Here is a 15,545-nt window from a genome sequence, read left to right as displayed (position 1 = left end):
AACATTTATATCTTAAATTCGTTAATTGAATTTTTTTTAAACAAAATAAGAAGTTATGACAAAGCAAAATCGACGTAACTGTTTATGAACAACAACATTATTGAGTTTATTTTACAATATATAATTTTATTTTTACCGTATTTTAGGACCATAGCAGAATGAACAAAGCTTAAGTACGGCTCAGCAAATTTAAGTTTTTAAATTTTGAGATTTACCCATAAATTATTTTAACTGGATAATGCAGATATTTCAGTAAACATTTATTTACTTTTGCTACAAAGGATTCAGTTCCAGATGGTTTTATTTCCGTTATTAGAAAACACCGTTTTCTATCAGGACGTGATAGTTAACATTAACCCTATAATTCATTAAATAAATTTCAATCAATTTTTTGCCAGTCTACGTCAAGATTTTGAACGCTTGCAGAAGATAAATTAATCATTTCAATTAATTCGTATCGCGGAAGAAAAGCGGTTTTAAACCTAATCAGAAGGTGTCAAACCGTTTTGATGAAAACGATTATTTTATTGTTAGAGTTTTTGACAAATATAATGTTTCGGCTAATTCTTGAATGCATTTTCATTTAAGAAACACACGAAGATTATTAAATCCTATCACTTACCTTAAAAAAACTATGATTTCTCTTGGTTGGATTAATGTTTCCCAAACATTTTGAAAGCTGAAAAAAATACCACATTATTGATTAAAATTACATAAATATCTTTGCAACATGATAATAGGGGCCGTTCAAATATTAACGGGAATGAGGTTTTTGATTTTTCTTATATTTGTTGACAAGGGGCAGGCAGGATGCGAGCAATGCTTACGCAAGTCATTTCCTATAATAATTTCAAGTTGTTCTTAAAAAAGAAAAAAATTAAAATTTGGAAAAAATTGTGCTTGAAAAAATTTCAAATTTTAAATAAAATTTTGGAGAAAGAAAAAATTTGGTCAAAAATTTTTTTTATGTGTTTCAGAGTTTAAGAATTTTAGTCATTTTTAGAAAAACAGTAAAGATTCTTTAAAAATATTCTTCTCAAAATTGTATATAATGAATTAAAACACCGACGTTTTTTTTTTTTTTGACAACTTACATTATTTATTTAAATGAAATTCTAAAATTAGGTTACTTCAGGAAAAGTTAAAATTAGAGCAAAGAGGTGTGTTGGTACTTTCTTATGTAAGCAGAGGATGTGATTTGCTTATTCTTGCTGAGAAAGGGAGACTAAAACGAAAAAAAAGGCTTTATTTGAACGACCTCATGTAAACATAAATATTTCCGTTTTAGGATGTCTAAAATATTTGTTGTTAAATATGAAGAAATTTATAAAGAAATCAAGCATTTTAATCATTAAATTTAGAAATTATTAATTACTTTTTAATTTTAATGAATAATCAAAATTAGAAATTTTTTAACTAATTTCACTTCATTCGTAAATGAAGATAGTTAAATCTTAATTTTTAATAGCAGACTCAAAAATTTTAATCCTAGAAAAAATTGCAGTTAATATGTTTATATTGTATTAATTGTTCGTCCAATATTATTAACTTTAGTAACGTTTTAACGGTTTCTGGACGATTTTTATCTTAGCTACTTTTACCTATAAAAAGGGAGTTAAACATTTCAGAGAAGGATCTATTTAAAATAATTAAAAAGTATTACATTAAAATATTTTACCTTATCTGCAGACCTGGTGATATATATATATATATATATGCATGAAAGCTTCTTTAAGCTTTGCTTTACATGTGGCGCTATCATTTTACGCCTTACATTATTTCATGTGTTACATTATATTATTCTTTTTATTTAACACTTTACACTGTATTTTCTACTATTATTTACTTTTCGTCTTTTACACTGCGCTTTACTTCTAAACTTGACCTTTATTTTTTAACTTAATTTTTTCTTTACTTAATATCTTAATTTTGCTTAACACTTCATACTTCTTAATTTACTCTTTTACTTTATTTTTTAGTGTATTTATTCTCTAATATAATTTTTAATTTATGATTTAACTAAACTTTTAATTTGAATCATATGCTATTTATAATCGAAAAGACTCAATAAGCCATCAACCAAGACCTCCTAGAAGAAGGAAGGCCTCAGCACGGATCAATTTAGTAGTCCGATCTAACGAAGTTAACTGCGCAGTAGATGAAAAATAAGAAAAATGTCATTTCGTTAAGGGTACTAAGATGCTCAGTAGTTGAAAATACGAAATATGTCATTACGTTTGGACTACTAAAGAATATTTATGGTAACCCGTCCTAAGGCCTGCTGTTATCTAGGAGGTGCTGCATCAACTCAGCGCTACAATGGTTAAATCTTAATGCCATAGACGAAGCAACCATCTACTTAGATTCCCTCTCGTCGCTCCAAGTCAAACTTACAAATTTATAAAAACACCATCGGTTACTAGACTGCAGACAAACTTTTATTACAATCAATTTTTAACGGGGCACTGAGTGTTCGGTATGTATCAAAGAAACTTTTTTCAAAAAGACGATAAATGCCCCAATTGCAATGAAATCCAAACCATTAGTCACTTATTATATAAATGTACACGCTTCCGAACACTCCGAAAAGACTTCGATAGTATAACCGAGCAACAAATATTTGTACGTAAAGGATGAAAGATGATCATTAATGAAGTAATTAAAACATCACTCAAAGACCTGCTGTCACTAATAATCTTAATTAACCTCCACTCCACTCTGTATAAATTTTTATTATAAGGTTTTATATTTGTTTTTCAGTAGGTTTTACTGTATGGACCATCGCCCATTTCAGGGTTTTAACTCTTCTCTCACTTTTATTGTTTACCTGTTTTACATTGTTGTTTTTAAACTCACTGTTGTTTTAAACCTGATCCTTATACACATTTTATTATCTGACTTTTACACTGCCTTTTACTTGTTTAAATATCTCAATTGGGATCTATTTTTATTTTTTTATGTTTCACGCTTTCGTTAACTTCATACTTCACTTAATATTAAATTATAATTTACTTTTTTTGACGCACATTTAATTTATTACATACTTTACTTTGGTCTTAACTCATTAGTGTCTACTTAACTTATTTTACATTATATTTCACAATTTTTTACACGCTTTAACTAATACACTTTTTACCTAATTTGATATACATTTTAGAAACCCTTTTAACTTTACTTTTTTATATCGTTAATTTATATTTTACACACTTCTTTATATTTTACCCATAACATTTTCTGCTTAATATTCAACTTTATTTTTTTTCGCTTTACTTTTTATTTTACCTTCCATTTAACGCTCTGCTTTAATGGCACACGTTACTTAAAGCTTAGCGTAAGTATTTACTTTATACTTTAAATTACAGAATAATTTACTTTATACTATGTTTCACTTAGCCAACAATTTAACACATAAATAAATTTACTCTGTGATACGCATTATACGCTTTATACGCATTAGCTTTATTGTTTACATTTTTTTCGTTACGTTTCATCTTATTAGCTTTTTTTCTTTACTATATATTTACGCTTTAATTTATTCTTCGCTAGCTACTTTTCTTGAATTTTTTTATGCTTAGTTTACTTGATATTTTGACTTTATACTTCATTATTCTGCTATATTATATTTACCAAACTACTTTTTACTATCTTTTACTTAATCATACTTTGCAGTATACTTCCAACTTGCAGCTTTATTCTGTGGTTAATAAAGTAATTTTTTTTTATTTCGCGCTTAATCCTTTTATACTTTAGTCTTCACTTCTTATTTTTTACTTCTCAAATTTCTTATTTTACTTTATATGTTACGTTACAATACTTTTCCTTTAATTTTACGCTTTACTTTGTAGTTCACGTTTTACTTCATTCCTTACATCACATACAACTTTCTGCTTTATTTTTATTAACTATACTTCATTCTTTACGACTATGTTTTACGTTTCGCTTTACATTATTCTATTCTTAATTTAAGCTTTACCTTATACATAATTTTATACGTTACGCTTTAGATTACTTCACACTTTACTTGATGTTACTGGATAATTTACTTTAATCTTTATTTTATACTCTAAATTTTTAAACTCTTCACTTAATACTTCAGGTTTTAAGTTATACCTTGCGTTTCACTTTATGCTATACATTTTACTCTTCAATTTATATTTAATACTTTGCTTTACATTTTAGGTTCTAAGCATTCTCCATATTTGCCTCTGTAGTTTATTCCTCGTGTATTGCTTTTTCTTTACTATTTCGAACAATTTTACAATTATTTTACAATTTACATTACTATTTCGGCAAAATATTTCACTTTTTTTATTTAAATCTTTTACTGATTTTATGCGTTATTTTAAGCTTTGTCACATCTTTACTTCATACTTCAATTTACAACTATGACATACTTTACAAGATTTATTTTACAGTACTTTTAGTTTAAAAATTTTTTACTTTTCGCTAAATTTTACATTTTATGATTCACAATCCGCTTTTACTTCATATTCTATTTTATACTATGCTTTACTTTCAATTATATTTTATTTTACTGCCTTCTCTTCACAAATTCTTTTCAATATATTTTACAATTTATTACATACTTTACGCATTATTATATACTTTGAGCTTTATTTTATGATTCGCATAATATATTCATTTGTAGATTTTTTCTTAATTTTATGCAAGGTTTACACACTTTTTATTCTATGTTTCGTTTATTTTATGATTTTCTTGGTCAATGTGATTTTATTATATTTTATGTGATAATTTGACNCTTTACCTTACACATAATTTTATACGTTACGCTTTAGTTTACTTCACACTTTACTTGATGTTACTAGATAATTTACTTTAATCTTTATTTTATACTCTACATTAAATTTTTAAACCCTTCACTTAATACTTCAGGTTTTAAGTTATACCTTGTGTTTCACTTTATGCTATACATTTTACTCTTCAATTTATATTTAATACTTTGCGTTACATTTTATGTTCTAAGCATTCTCCATATTTGCCTCTGTAGTTTATTCCTCGTGTACTGCTTTATCTTCTAATTTACATTACTATTTCGGCAAAATATTTGACTTTTTTTTATTTAAATCTTTTACTGAATTTCTGCGTTATTTTAAGCTTTGCCACATCTTTACTTCATACTTCAATTTACACTTCGACATACTTTACAAGATTTATTTTACAGTACTTTTAGTTTAAATTTTTTTTACTTTTCGCTAAATTTTACATTTTATGAATCACAATCTGCTTTTACTTTATATTCTATTTTATACTATGCTTCACTTTCAATTATATTTTATTTTACTGCCTCCTCTTCACAAATTTCTTTCAATATATTTTACAATTTATTACATACTTTACGCATTATTATATACCTTGAGCTTTATTTTATGATTTGCATATTATATTCATTTATAGATTTTTCTTAGTTTTATGTAAGCTTTACACACTTTTTATTCTATGTTTCACTTATTTTATGATTTTCTTGGTCAATGTGATACTTTTATACGTTTACTTTTATCATGCGTTGATTTTAATTTTGCGCGTTACTTTTCTTTATGTTTTAATTTATACACATTTTATTTCGTATTACATTTTCTACTTTTCATTGTGCTATTTATAACCTCTTTATTTTTCTTTTGCGTTACTTTTCCTTTTCTCGTTCTGTGTTTTATGCGTTACGTTTATCGGTTAATTTTACTTTTCTTAACCGTTATTTTAACCTTATTTTTTTAACCGTTACATATTAACCTTATATTCTTAACCGTTGCATATTCTTTACACCTTTGTCTGAACACAATTTGTTTACATGTGACGCTAACATTTTACGCCTTACATTATTTCATATTTTATGTGTTACATTATTCTATATTTCATTTTTTATTTAACACTTTAAACTATATTTTTTACTATTCTTTACTTCTTAAACTTTATAATCTACGTTTTAATTTTATACTTAACGCTCTACTTTATTTTTTAACTTAATTTTTTCTTTACTGTATATCTTACTCTTTGCGTAACACTTTATTCTTTACGTTACGTTTTTACTTAACTGATGCTTAACTTTGAGCAACTTTTATTCTCTAACATAATTTCAACTTTTTGTGTTTCGTTTTCTATTTACTTAACTCACTTTCAAATTTACTAAATATTTAACATTTTACTTTTTATATTTTACGCTTTACACTAACTTTCTTTTTAAATTTTACGCTTTGCTTAACATTTATATTTCATGCATTACTATACAAAATTTTGATTCTCGCTTTACTTTTTTATGCTTAACAGCACTGTTAATTTGGATAATACCCCCATTTATTATCGGGACGATTGAATAAAACAATTATATCTTGAATTCGTTAATTGAATTTTTTAAGCAAAATAAAAAGTTATGACAAAGCAAACTCGACATAACTGTTCAGGAAAAAAAATATTTCGTTAATTTTACAATATATGATTAAATTTTTATTGCAATTTAGGACCATAGCAGAATGAACAAGGCTAAAATACAGTTTAACAAATTTAACTTTTTAAACTTTGAGATTTCCTCATAAACTATTTTAACTGGATAATGCACCATACTTAATTGAGATATTTCAGTAAAATATTTATTCACTTCTGCTACAAAGGACTTAGTTCGAGATGTTTTCATTTTCATCAATAGAAAACACCGTTCTCTATCAGTACCTATTTTTCGCCAGTCTACGTCGAGATTTTGAAATGCTTGCAGAGGAAAAATTAATCATTTAAATTTAATTGCATAGCGAATTTTTCCCCCGCAATAAAAACCTTAAAAAAAAGTGGTTTTAACCTAATTAGAAGGCGTTAAACCATTCTAAAAGAAAACTATTATTTTATTGTTTGAGGTTTTGACAAATATAATGGTTTGGTTAATTTTTGAATGTATTTTCCTTTAAGTATAGGAAGTAAGGTATGATATTAATATATTTCTTTATTTATATTAAGTATTATCATTTTCCCGAAAATTTATATAAATGCTAATAAAAAATATATAAATGAACACGAAGATTATTGAATTCTTTGAGTGGTTAAATGACTTACCTTTAAAAAAACTATGATGTCGGCTTTTGGTAAAATGTAGATTTCCTAAACGTTTCGAAAGCTGAAAAAAATACCACAAACTGATTAAAATTACATAAATAATATGCAACACAATTATAGGGGCCTTTCAAACATTACTTAAGGACATAGAGGGGGGGGGATTGGTAATTTGCTTATATTTGATGACAAGGGGCTGGTAGGATGCAAGCAATGCTTACGAATGTCATTTAAATCATATGATGTTTTATGTAAAAAGGTAAAGGACAAAAAAATGATAATTTGGGAAAAATTACACTCGAAACAACTTACATTTGAAATAACATTTTGGAGAAAGAAAAAATTTGGACAAAAATTGCTTTTTTCTAGAATTTTAACCATTTTAGAAAAACACCGAAGATTCCTAAAGAATATTCTTCGTAAAAATTTATAAAATGAAATTAAAATTTTATAAAATTAAATATCTACTATTGTTTTGTTTTTTTGAAAAGTTATATGATTTATTTAAATTAAATTCTAAAATTAGATTACTTCAGAAAAACAAGCTTTATTTGAACGACCTCATACAAATAGAAATATCTCAGGTTTAGGATATTTAAGTTATTAGATGTTCATTAGGAAGAGATTTATAAGTATTATCAGTAAATTTAGAAATGCATAATTAATTTTTAATTTTGGGAATTTTGATGAATAATCAAGATTAGATATTCATAATTAATTTCAATTCGTTCATAAATGTAGAAAGTTAAATCTTAATGGTAAGAAACAGACTCAAAAATTTTAACGCTAGAAAAGATTGCAAGTAATAAGTTTATTTTGTATTAATTGTTTTTCCAACATTATTAACTTTAGTAATGTTTTAATGGTTTCTGCACGCGGTTTGTGTCCTAACTACTTTCAAATATAAAAAAGGGGAGTAAAACATTTCAAAAAAGGATCTATTTAAAGTAATTAAAGAGTTTTAAATTAAATTAATTTACCTTATTTGCTGACTTGGTGATTTTGCATCACATTGAACAATATGATATTGCGATCACGCAATTTTAGGCTGCTCAATATTTTTTGGACCCACGTGCCTTGAAAAAAATTAGAAGTTTTAACTTTTAACTACTTTATTTAAAAGTTATTAAACTTGAATTTACTGCTCAGATTCTCAATATAAAAAGAAACAGAAAATATTTAGAAAAAAAAAACAACCACATCCATATTTGTAAACTTTTATCGTATCTATTTCCAAATTAAATTATTTTTTTTTCCTTTATAGAAGAGCTAACTTTTCAACACTTTTTGTTGAACTGTTGATGATAATTGCAGTTAGAAATATATATACATACCTCAGGGTTTCCACTGTCAGTAAAAATTTTTAAACTGGTGACAAAATTTAGAGAAAACTAGATGATTTAAACTTCTATTAAATTTTTAATTTGAAAGAAATATGTATAGAAATATATATTAAATTTGAAAGAAATACGCATATCTAATTTCTAAAATGAAAGTTAAATTCAAGTTTTTTTCAGTAGCCTAGAAAAATTTTAGCTACCACTATTTTATTTTTTCAATGCCGTGGCAACGCTGATAATATATAATCTGTAGTTTTATAAAAAATTTGGAAGAAATAAATATGCTTTACTTACAGCAAAAGTCTTCAAATCACCAGAATTGTTCGAATTTGAATTTTCGGAATTGTTCAAAAAAGTCCAGCAGTTCTACCATGTTTGAATTAACCAGGTTTGAATCATCCAAACGAGTTCTCATCAACCGAAATACTATGCAAAATAATCCTAAAAATCTAAAACATGTTGTATTAAAAAGAATAGCATGTTAAATATCATTAATTTAGAAAGAGATCGAAAGCAAACTTGGAATAATTAAATGTTTTAAAATTAAAATAAAGTATAAGAAGTATGCGAAAACAATGATAGGAAGAAAATGAAAAGAAAAATACTATAGTAAAAAAGGGAATAATAAATAAAACATTGCTTAAGAAACTCAATGAAAACTAAAAAAGCCACCATGTGGAGAAAAAAACAGACGCGTTCAAATGAAAAAACAAGAAACAAAGCGTGAGCAATTAGATTTAAAAAAAAACGTAATTACAAATGGAAAACATGAAAAAACGAAAAAGAAACAATGAAAAAGCAGAAGAAAAAACACAAAAGGAAAAAGCGAAAAACAAATCACCAACGTATAAATTTAAGACTAAAAACAAGGTACCCAAGACAAACGGATAAGAAAAGTAAAAAGAGGATATAAAAAAAGCACCGTGAATGGATATAAAACAATGGATGAATGGAAAACAAACACCATGAATAACAAGAAAATAAACACGATGGAAAAGAAAAATACAAAACACCTCATATGAATGAAAGACAAGCACAATGAAAACACGAAAAAAAGCATCACCAAAAGCAAAGTGGAAAAAATAACCCAACATAATGAAAAAATAGATAACAAAAACAAACTCGATGAAAAGGTGAAAATGAAAATTACTATTAGAAACAGAAAAAATATAATAAAAAGGGAAAGAAAGCGCCATAAACATAATGAAAAATGAAGGAAAAAAACAAAGACAAAACGGAAAAGAAAAAGAATGAAAAACAAAAAGACACCGTGAAAAAAGGATAAAAAAACAATAAAAACGGAAAGCAAACACCACGAAAAGATTTTAAAATAAATGCACCATGAACAACCGAAAAGAAACGTAATGAAAATGCGGAGAACAGACATATAGCAAAACAAAGGACCCAAAACAAACGAGAAAAAAAAAATAGAAAGCGAAAACCAAAGTTTCTAGAACAAACAGAAAACATACGTAATGAAAAAAAAAAAACTGAAAATGAAATACCATGAATGTAATTAAAACAGAGGAACATAACAGAACATAAAGAAAGAAGGGAGAACAAACATAATGAAAAAAGAACGGAAAATTAAAGCGGAAAACAAACACAATGAAAGGGAGAAAAACGAAACACTGCAATAAAAAAGAAGAGAAACTGTGTCCAGAATAGACAGGGAAAAAAAAAGAATAAAAAGACGAAAAATAAAAGGCACTGCCAACAAACAGAATAAAACAATGACAAAAGGGAAACAAAAAAAAAAAAGAAAAGCAAAAGAAAATCATTGAATGGAAAACAAAACACAATGAAAAAATGAAAAACGAAACAACCATAACAAACATAAAAGAATAATAAAAAGACATAAAACAAAATACCGATGAAAAAGGAACACAAACTTAATGGAAAAACGAAAAAGAAACATAATGAAGTAGCCGAAAATAATCATAATGTAAAAAATAAAAAAATGAAGAAAGAGAAAAAACAATGTGAAAAGGAAAACAAACACATTGGTGATAAGAAAAACAAAGCACCGTAAAACAAATAGAAAACAAGCATAATGAAAAAAAAAGCACAAACAAACAAAATAACAAACACCATGAGTAAACAGTAATCAAACGCAATACAGACGCAAAATACGGACAACAAACACGAAGAAATAAAGGAAAACAAAGCAACCAAAATAAATGGATAGAAAAACAATGATATAAAAGACAACGAACATAATAAAAGGAATATAATGAAATAACGTAAAACAATTACAATGAAAAGACGAAAAAAAACGTCATGAACAAACGAAAAAAAAGGAAAGACCAAACATGAAAAAAAAAATTGAAGAGAAGAATTTAGTACTGTTAAGAAACGGAATACAAACGTTGAAAAAAAAAATAAATAAAACACCACGAACAAATCGAAGACAAACACAATGAAATAACAAAAACAAATATTATGAAGAAACGAAACAGACATGATGAAAAACGGAAAACATTTCTAATAAAAAGTTGATAAACAAAACATCGTAAACCAACGGAAAAATCTATGTAAAAACGGAGAACAAACCCAATGAAAAGACGAAAAACAAAACACCTCGAAAAAAATGAAAAGGAACACAAACATTAAAAAATACGAAAACAAACATTGAAGAAACGGAAAACGAAACACCACAAAATGAAAATATGAACGAAAAAAGCACCTTGAACCAATGGAAAAAAAAAACAAAGAGGAAAACAAATATAACAAAAAGCAAACATAATGAAAAAACTGAAAACTAACATAATGAAATGAACCATCACGAATAAACTTAACCGAAGAGAAACTGAAAAGGCAAAATTTTATAAAAAAATCCTCAAAAAAGACACATGAGTAAAAAAAAAATAAAAAGAAAACACCACGAACAAATCGAAGACAAACACAATGAAATAATGAAAACAAATATACTGAAATCCGGTATAAATATTATGAAGAAACGGAAAACACTTATAATAAAAAGTTGATAAACAAAACATCGTAAACCAACGGAAAAATCTATGTAACGGAGAACAAACCCAATGAAAAGACAAAAAACAAAACACCTCGAAAAAAAAGAAAAGGAACACAAACATTAAAAAATACGAAAACAAACATAATGAATAAATGGAAAACAAACATTAAAAAATACGAAAACAAACATAATGAATAAATGGAAAACAAACATTGGAGAGACGGAAAATGAAACACCACAAAATGAAAATATGAAAGAAAAAGCACCTTGAACCAATGGAAAAAAAAACAAAGAGGAAAACAAATATAACAATAAGCAAACATAATGAAAAAACTGAAAACGAACATAATGAAATGAACCACCACGAATAAACGTAACCGAAGAGAAACTGAAAAGGCAAAATTTTATAAAAAATCCTAAAAAAAAAAATACATGAGTAAAAAAAAAAAAAAAAAAAAAAAAAAAAAAAAAAAAAAAAAAAAAAAAAACACTACGAACGAATCGAAGACGAACACAATGAAATAACAAAAACAAATATACTGAAATCAGGAACAAATATTATAAGGAAACGGAAAACAGATATGATGATAAACGGAAAACATTTATAATAAAAAGTTGATAAACAAAACATCGTAAACCAACGGAAAAATCTATGTAAAAACAGAGAACAAATCCAATGAAAAGACGAAAAACAAAACACCTCGAAAAAAAAGAAAAGGAAAACAAACATTAAAAAATACGAAAACAAACATAATAAATAAATGGAAAACAAACATTGAAGAGACGGAAAACGAAACACCACGAATAAATTAAAGAAAAACACACCACAAAATGAAAATATGAAAGAAAAAGCACCTTGCACCAATGGAGAAAAAAAAACAAAGAGGAAAACAAATATAACAATAAGCAAACATAATGAAAAGACTGAAAACGAACATAATGAAATGAACCACCACGAATAAACGTAACCGAAGAGAAACTGAAAAGGCAAAATTTTATAAAAAATCCTAAAATAAAAAACCACATGAGTAAAAAAAATAAATAAATAAATAAAAAAACTTCGAAAAAAAGTACAATGAATAAAAAGAAACTTGAAAATTGCACAACGAAAATAAACTTGGAACAGACAAAACGGGAAAAAAAAATCGAAAAAGTACAAAGGAAAGAAATTGAACAAAACAATTGAAACAATCTAGAAAAAATACAATGGAAAAAAATACAATAAGAAAAAAAAAATGAAAAAGAGACCACATAAAGATTTTCGAAGAGATAATGGAGAAAACTTGAGGGGAAAGGAAACTGGGGAGAAAAAAAAATTAGGAACACAATGAAAAATTGAGAAAAAAATTTAAAATTAAAAAGCAAATTGAAAAGACTGAAAAATATCAAAAATTAGGAAACGCAAACGCGATGACGGAACGACTGCATTTCGTCGCATGCAGTCTAAAGCGGACGTAGGAATGATGAATTTCGCGAACTAAGCATTAAAGATGCGTACCGGAAACGCTTTAACAAAAATGTATGAACCAGAAAAAAAACCGGACAAAATTTTGTCTTTTCTTAACCCGAAGATAAAACGCATCATTTGAGTAGCTACTCTACCTCCTTGCGATTACTTAAAATATCATAGAAAACAGAACTTCTAAATAAATAAATAACGAGCCTTATAATTAAGTATTATTAGTAGACTTACCTTTACAAAGAAAAGTATCATACCATTTTTTGAACTATTTTTTACACCAATTTAAACTTACCAATAACATTCAGCTGCTACATAATACTGCATTCAAGACTGTTAGACAGGTACTTACATTACTTCTTGTAACTTTTCTTTCTCTTGGTAACCTGAGGGGGGGGGAAATATATGATAATTAAATTGAAATCATTACATTCCAATGTCTAATGAGATATAGAATTATTCTATCTCAATTGTTTATTTTTGTTTCCGCTTTCTTAAATATCTTAACATTAAACGATAACGGAGCCGAGAATTTCTATAGTTCGTTCACCAGGAGTTGGCACTCAGACTCATAGTTAATTTCAGCATGGGAGTAAGAGGAGACACATATCCGCGCTTGAAAATGAGACGAACCTTCATGCGCGGCTAACGCAAACAGTGACTTCTTTTTCCGTCACTCACTTCGCTTTAACCTTTGCTATTGTACCTTCCGTTACTCTAGCTAATTAAATATACTTTAAATTTAAAAACTGCTGTTTTCTCAGAAAAATGTCTCAAAAAGGACAACATTTTCACTCAAAAGAGTGAAATATCATCAAATTTATGAAATACTTAACGTTAAAAAAATGAACACAAAGATTGCGAAATAAATATTTTTGTCATATGATTGTCAAATAACAACCTTGTTCAGGATTGTTCACAAATTTCTCCCAATAAATAGTGAAATAGTATCGTCGGATACCACGTGATGAAGGCGGAGCGAAGGTGCCAACTCCTGGTGAACGATTGACTGCAGATTGACTGTTTTGCTTTGTTAGGGGGCAGAATAAAGGGCTTTCCGCTTTATCCACGGTTAATGTGCGTAATAATGGCTACCTCAACGTTAAGGTTCAAAAATTCCGTTCTTGCATTCTATCAACTAACTTGATGGCTATATTCATTGACCTGATTCTCATATTAATAATATTTTTATTGAATGACATTCTCCCAATGAAAATAAATAAATATATTTTTTTATTGTTATGATATTTTAAGTCATTTGATTCTTTTTATTATATTTTTTTAAAGTGATTGATTCTATCAACTAATGTAACTGGATTTTTTAGAGATAGCGAAAATAAATAATTATTATAATTTTAATATAAGCGTACAGAGACGCATTGCTTTTCCAGTTAAGATATTGCTTTGACTTAACTAGTAGGTAATAAGTAGATTATGTAGTTAGTTTGAAGATTCATTTGTGAAATTAAACTATTTTTGAACTTTATCGGTTCATCCTTGTTTATCTGCCCATTAATCTTTAGAATAACTGATTTTCTAAACTATTAGAAATCTTTTTTTTTAACAAAAACCTTTGAGGTGATAATTTTAAGATAAACTTAGAATTGATGATCCACTGTCTCTTAAATTTTTATTGTCAAGTACACCTTATTGCAGTGGTTCATAAACCGGGGGGAGGGGGGTCATTATTTAAAGGAAGAGGTCAGTTTGAAGAAAGATATCAGTTTGGATATTACATTTGAACTCTAATACAGATTCTCCTGTACCCTTCAGAAATGGAATTTAATGTATGCTTTCTTGCACTAACTGATGCGTTTAATTAAATTCAAAATCCATTTAGTTCGATTTTTTTTTTTTTACTACCGTCGTTGAACAGCCGATCCAATTTTGGATTTACGACTACTATTGTTCAAATTCGTAGCCTTGTAATTTTGAACCTAATACAGAAAACAAGGGAACTCTTGAATCAGTACCACCAGAGGTACGATTTGTAATGGTAACAAAGAGGACTTTGTGACTCGATAGATTTAACGTGCATCAGTCACCATTTACTACACGGTGAGTTTTCGGCCAACTCGAATCCGTGACCTCTTGGACATGGGCCCAGTGCTCTACCAACCAGGCTATCCTCGGCCCTTTGTGTTTGGAAAAAGTTGTTGATATTTTATTAGATAGAAGGAAAAAAAGACGGTTTAACCATGGAGCTAGGAGTAGGCTCCTAGGAGTAGGACCTAGCTCCATGCTTTTCATAGATGAATTGTCGATATGACTCTCCCCACAATGCAATTGATATTAAACAACCTTGCAAATTTTATTTTTAAAGTTTTTCTGTTTAATAAAACTTATTTTCACTTTTGTTTTACTTTAAGTCTCATGTATTTCGTTTTTGAAGATTAAGTTATAAATAATTTTGTGCTCATCTTGTAGCTCACTCGAGAATAAAAAATTTTTTTTGTGGCATCTGAATTTTTTTTTACTACTAGTTATATTTCTATAATGAATTTTGTTAGGTCTGAAAGTGAAAAAAACTGTTCTATAACGACTTAATATGTACGAAACCACAAGTTTGAATTTCGCGATTAAACGCTTAACTAAATACTCTCAATTTTTCTTCTTCTCAAGAACTTAAAATAATATTAGTAGATTCAGACAAAAAGCAAAAGTATAGTGTGCAAAATAAAAAAAATGATCACTTCTATATCTTTTGGCCTAATGATTT

General features: G+C 27.2%; 2 long non-coding RNA genes across 2 annotated transcripts in view; one reads left to right on the top strand and one right to left on the bottom strand.

The window, feature by feature from the left end:
• Positions 1–15,545, top strand: part of LOC139424883 (uncharacterized) — a 138,467-nt gene that overhangs the window by 83,438 nt on the left and 39,484 nt on the right. The gene's annotated exons all lie outside the window — the stretch shown is intronic.
• Positions 374–11,849, bottom strand: LOC107445708 (uncharacterized). Its single transcript, XR_001584284.3, has 3 exons — positions 8,688–11,849; positions 7,057–7,117; positions 374–679 (listed from the first exon to the last, which is right to left on the bottom strand). It is a non-coding gene; the product is annotated as an uncharacterized lncRNA (long non-coding RNA).

Source organism: Parasteatoda tepidariorum, unplaced genomic scaffold (genome assembly GCF_043381705.1).
Source record: "Parasteatoda tepidariorum isolate YZ-2023 unplaced genomic scaffold, CAS_Ptep_4.0 HiC_scaffold_57485, whole genome shotgun sequence".
NCBI lineage: Eukaryota > Metazoa > Arthropoda > Arachnida > Araneae > Theridiidae > Parasteatoda > Parasteatoda tepidariorum.
The sequence above is the reverse complement of the archived record's forward strand: the minus strand, read 5'-3'. Positions and strand labels throughout refer to the sequence as shown.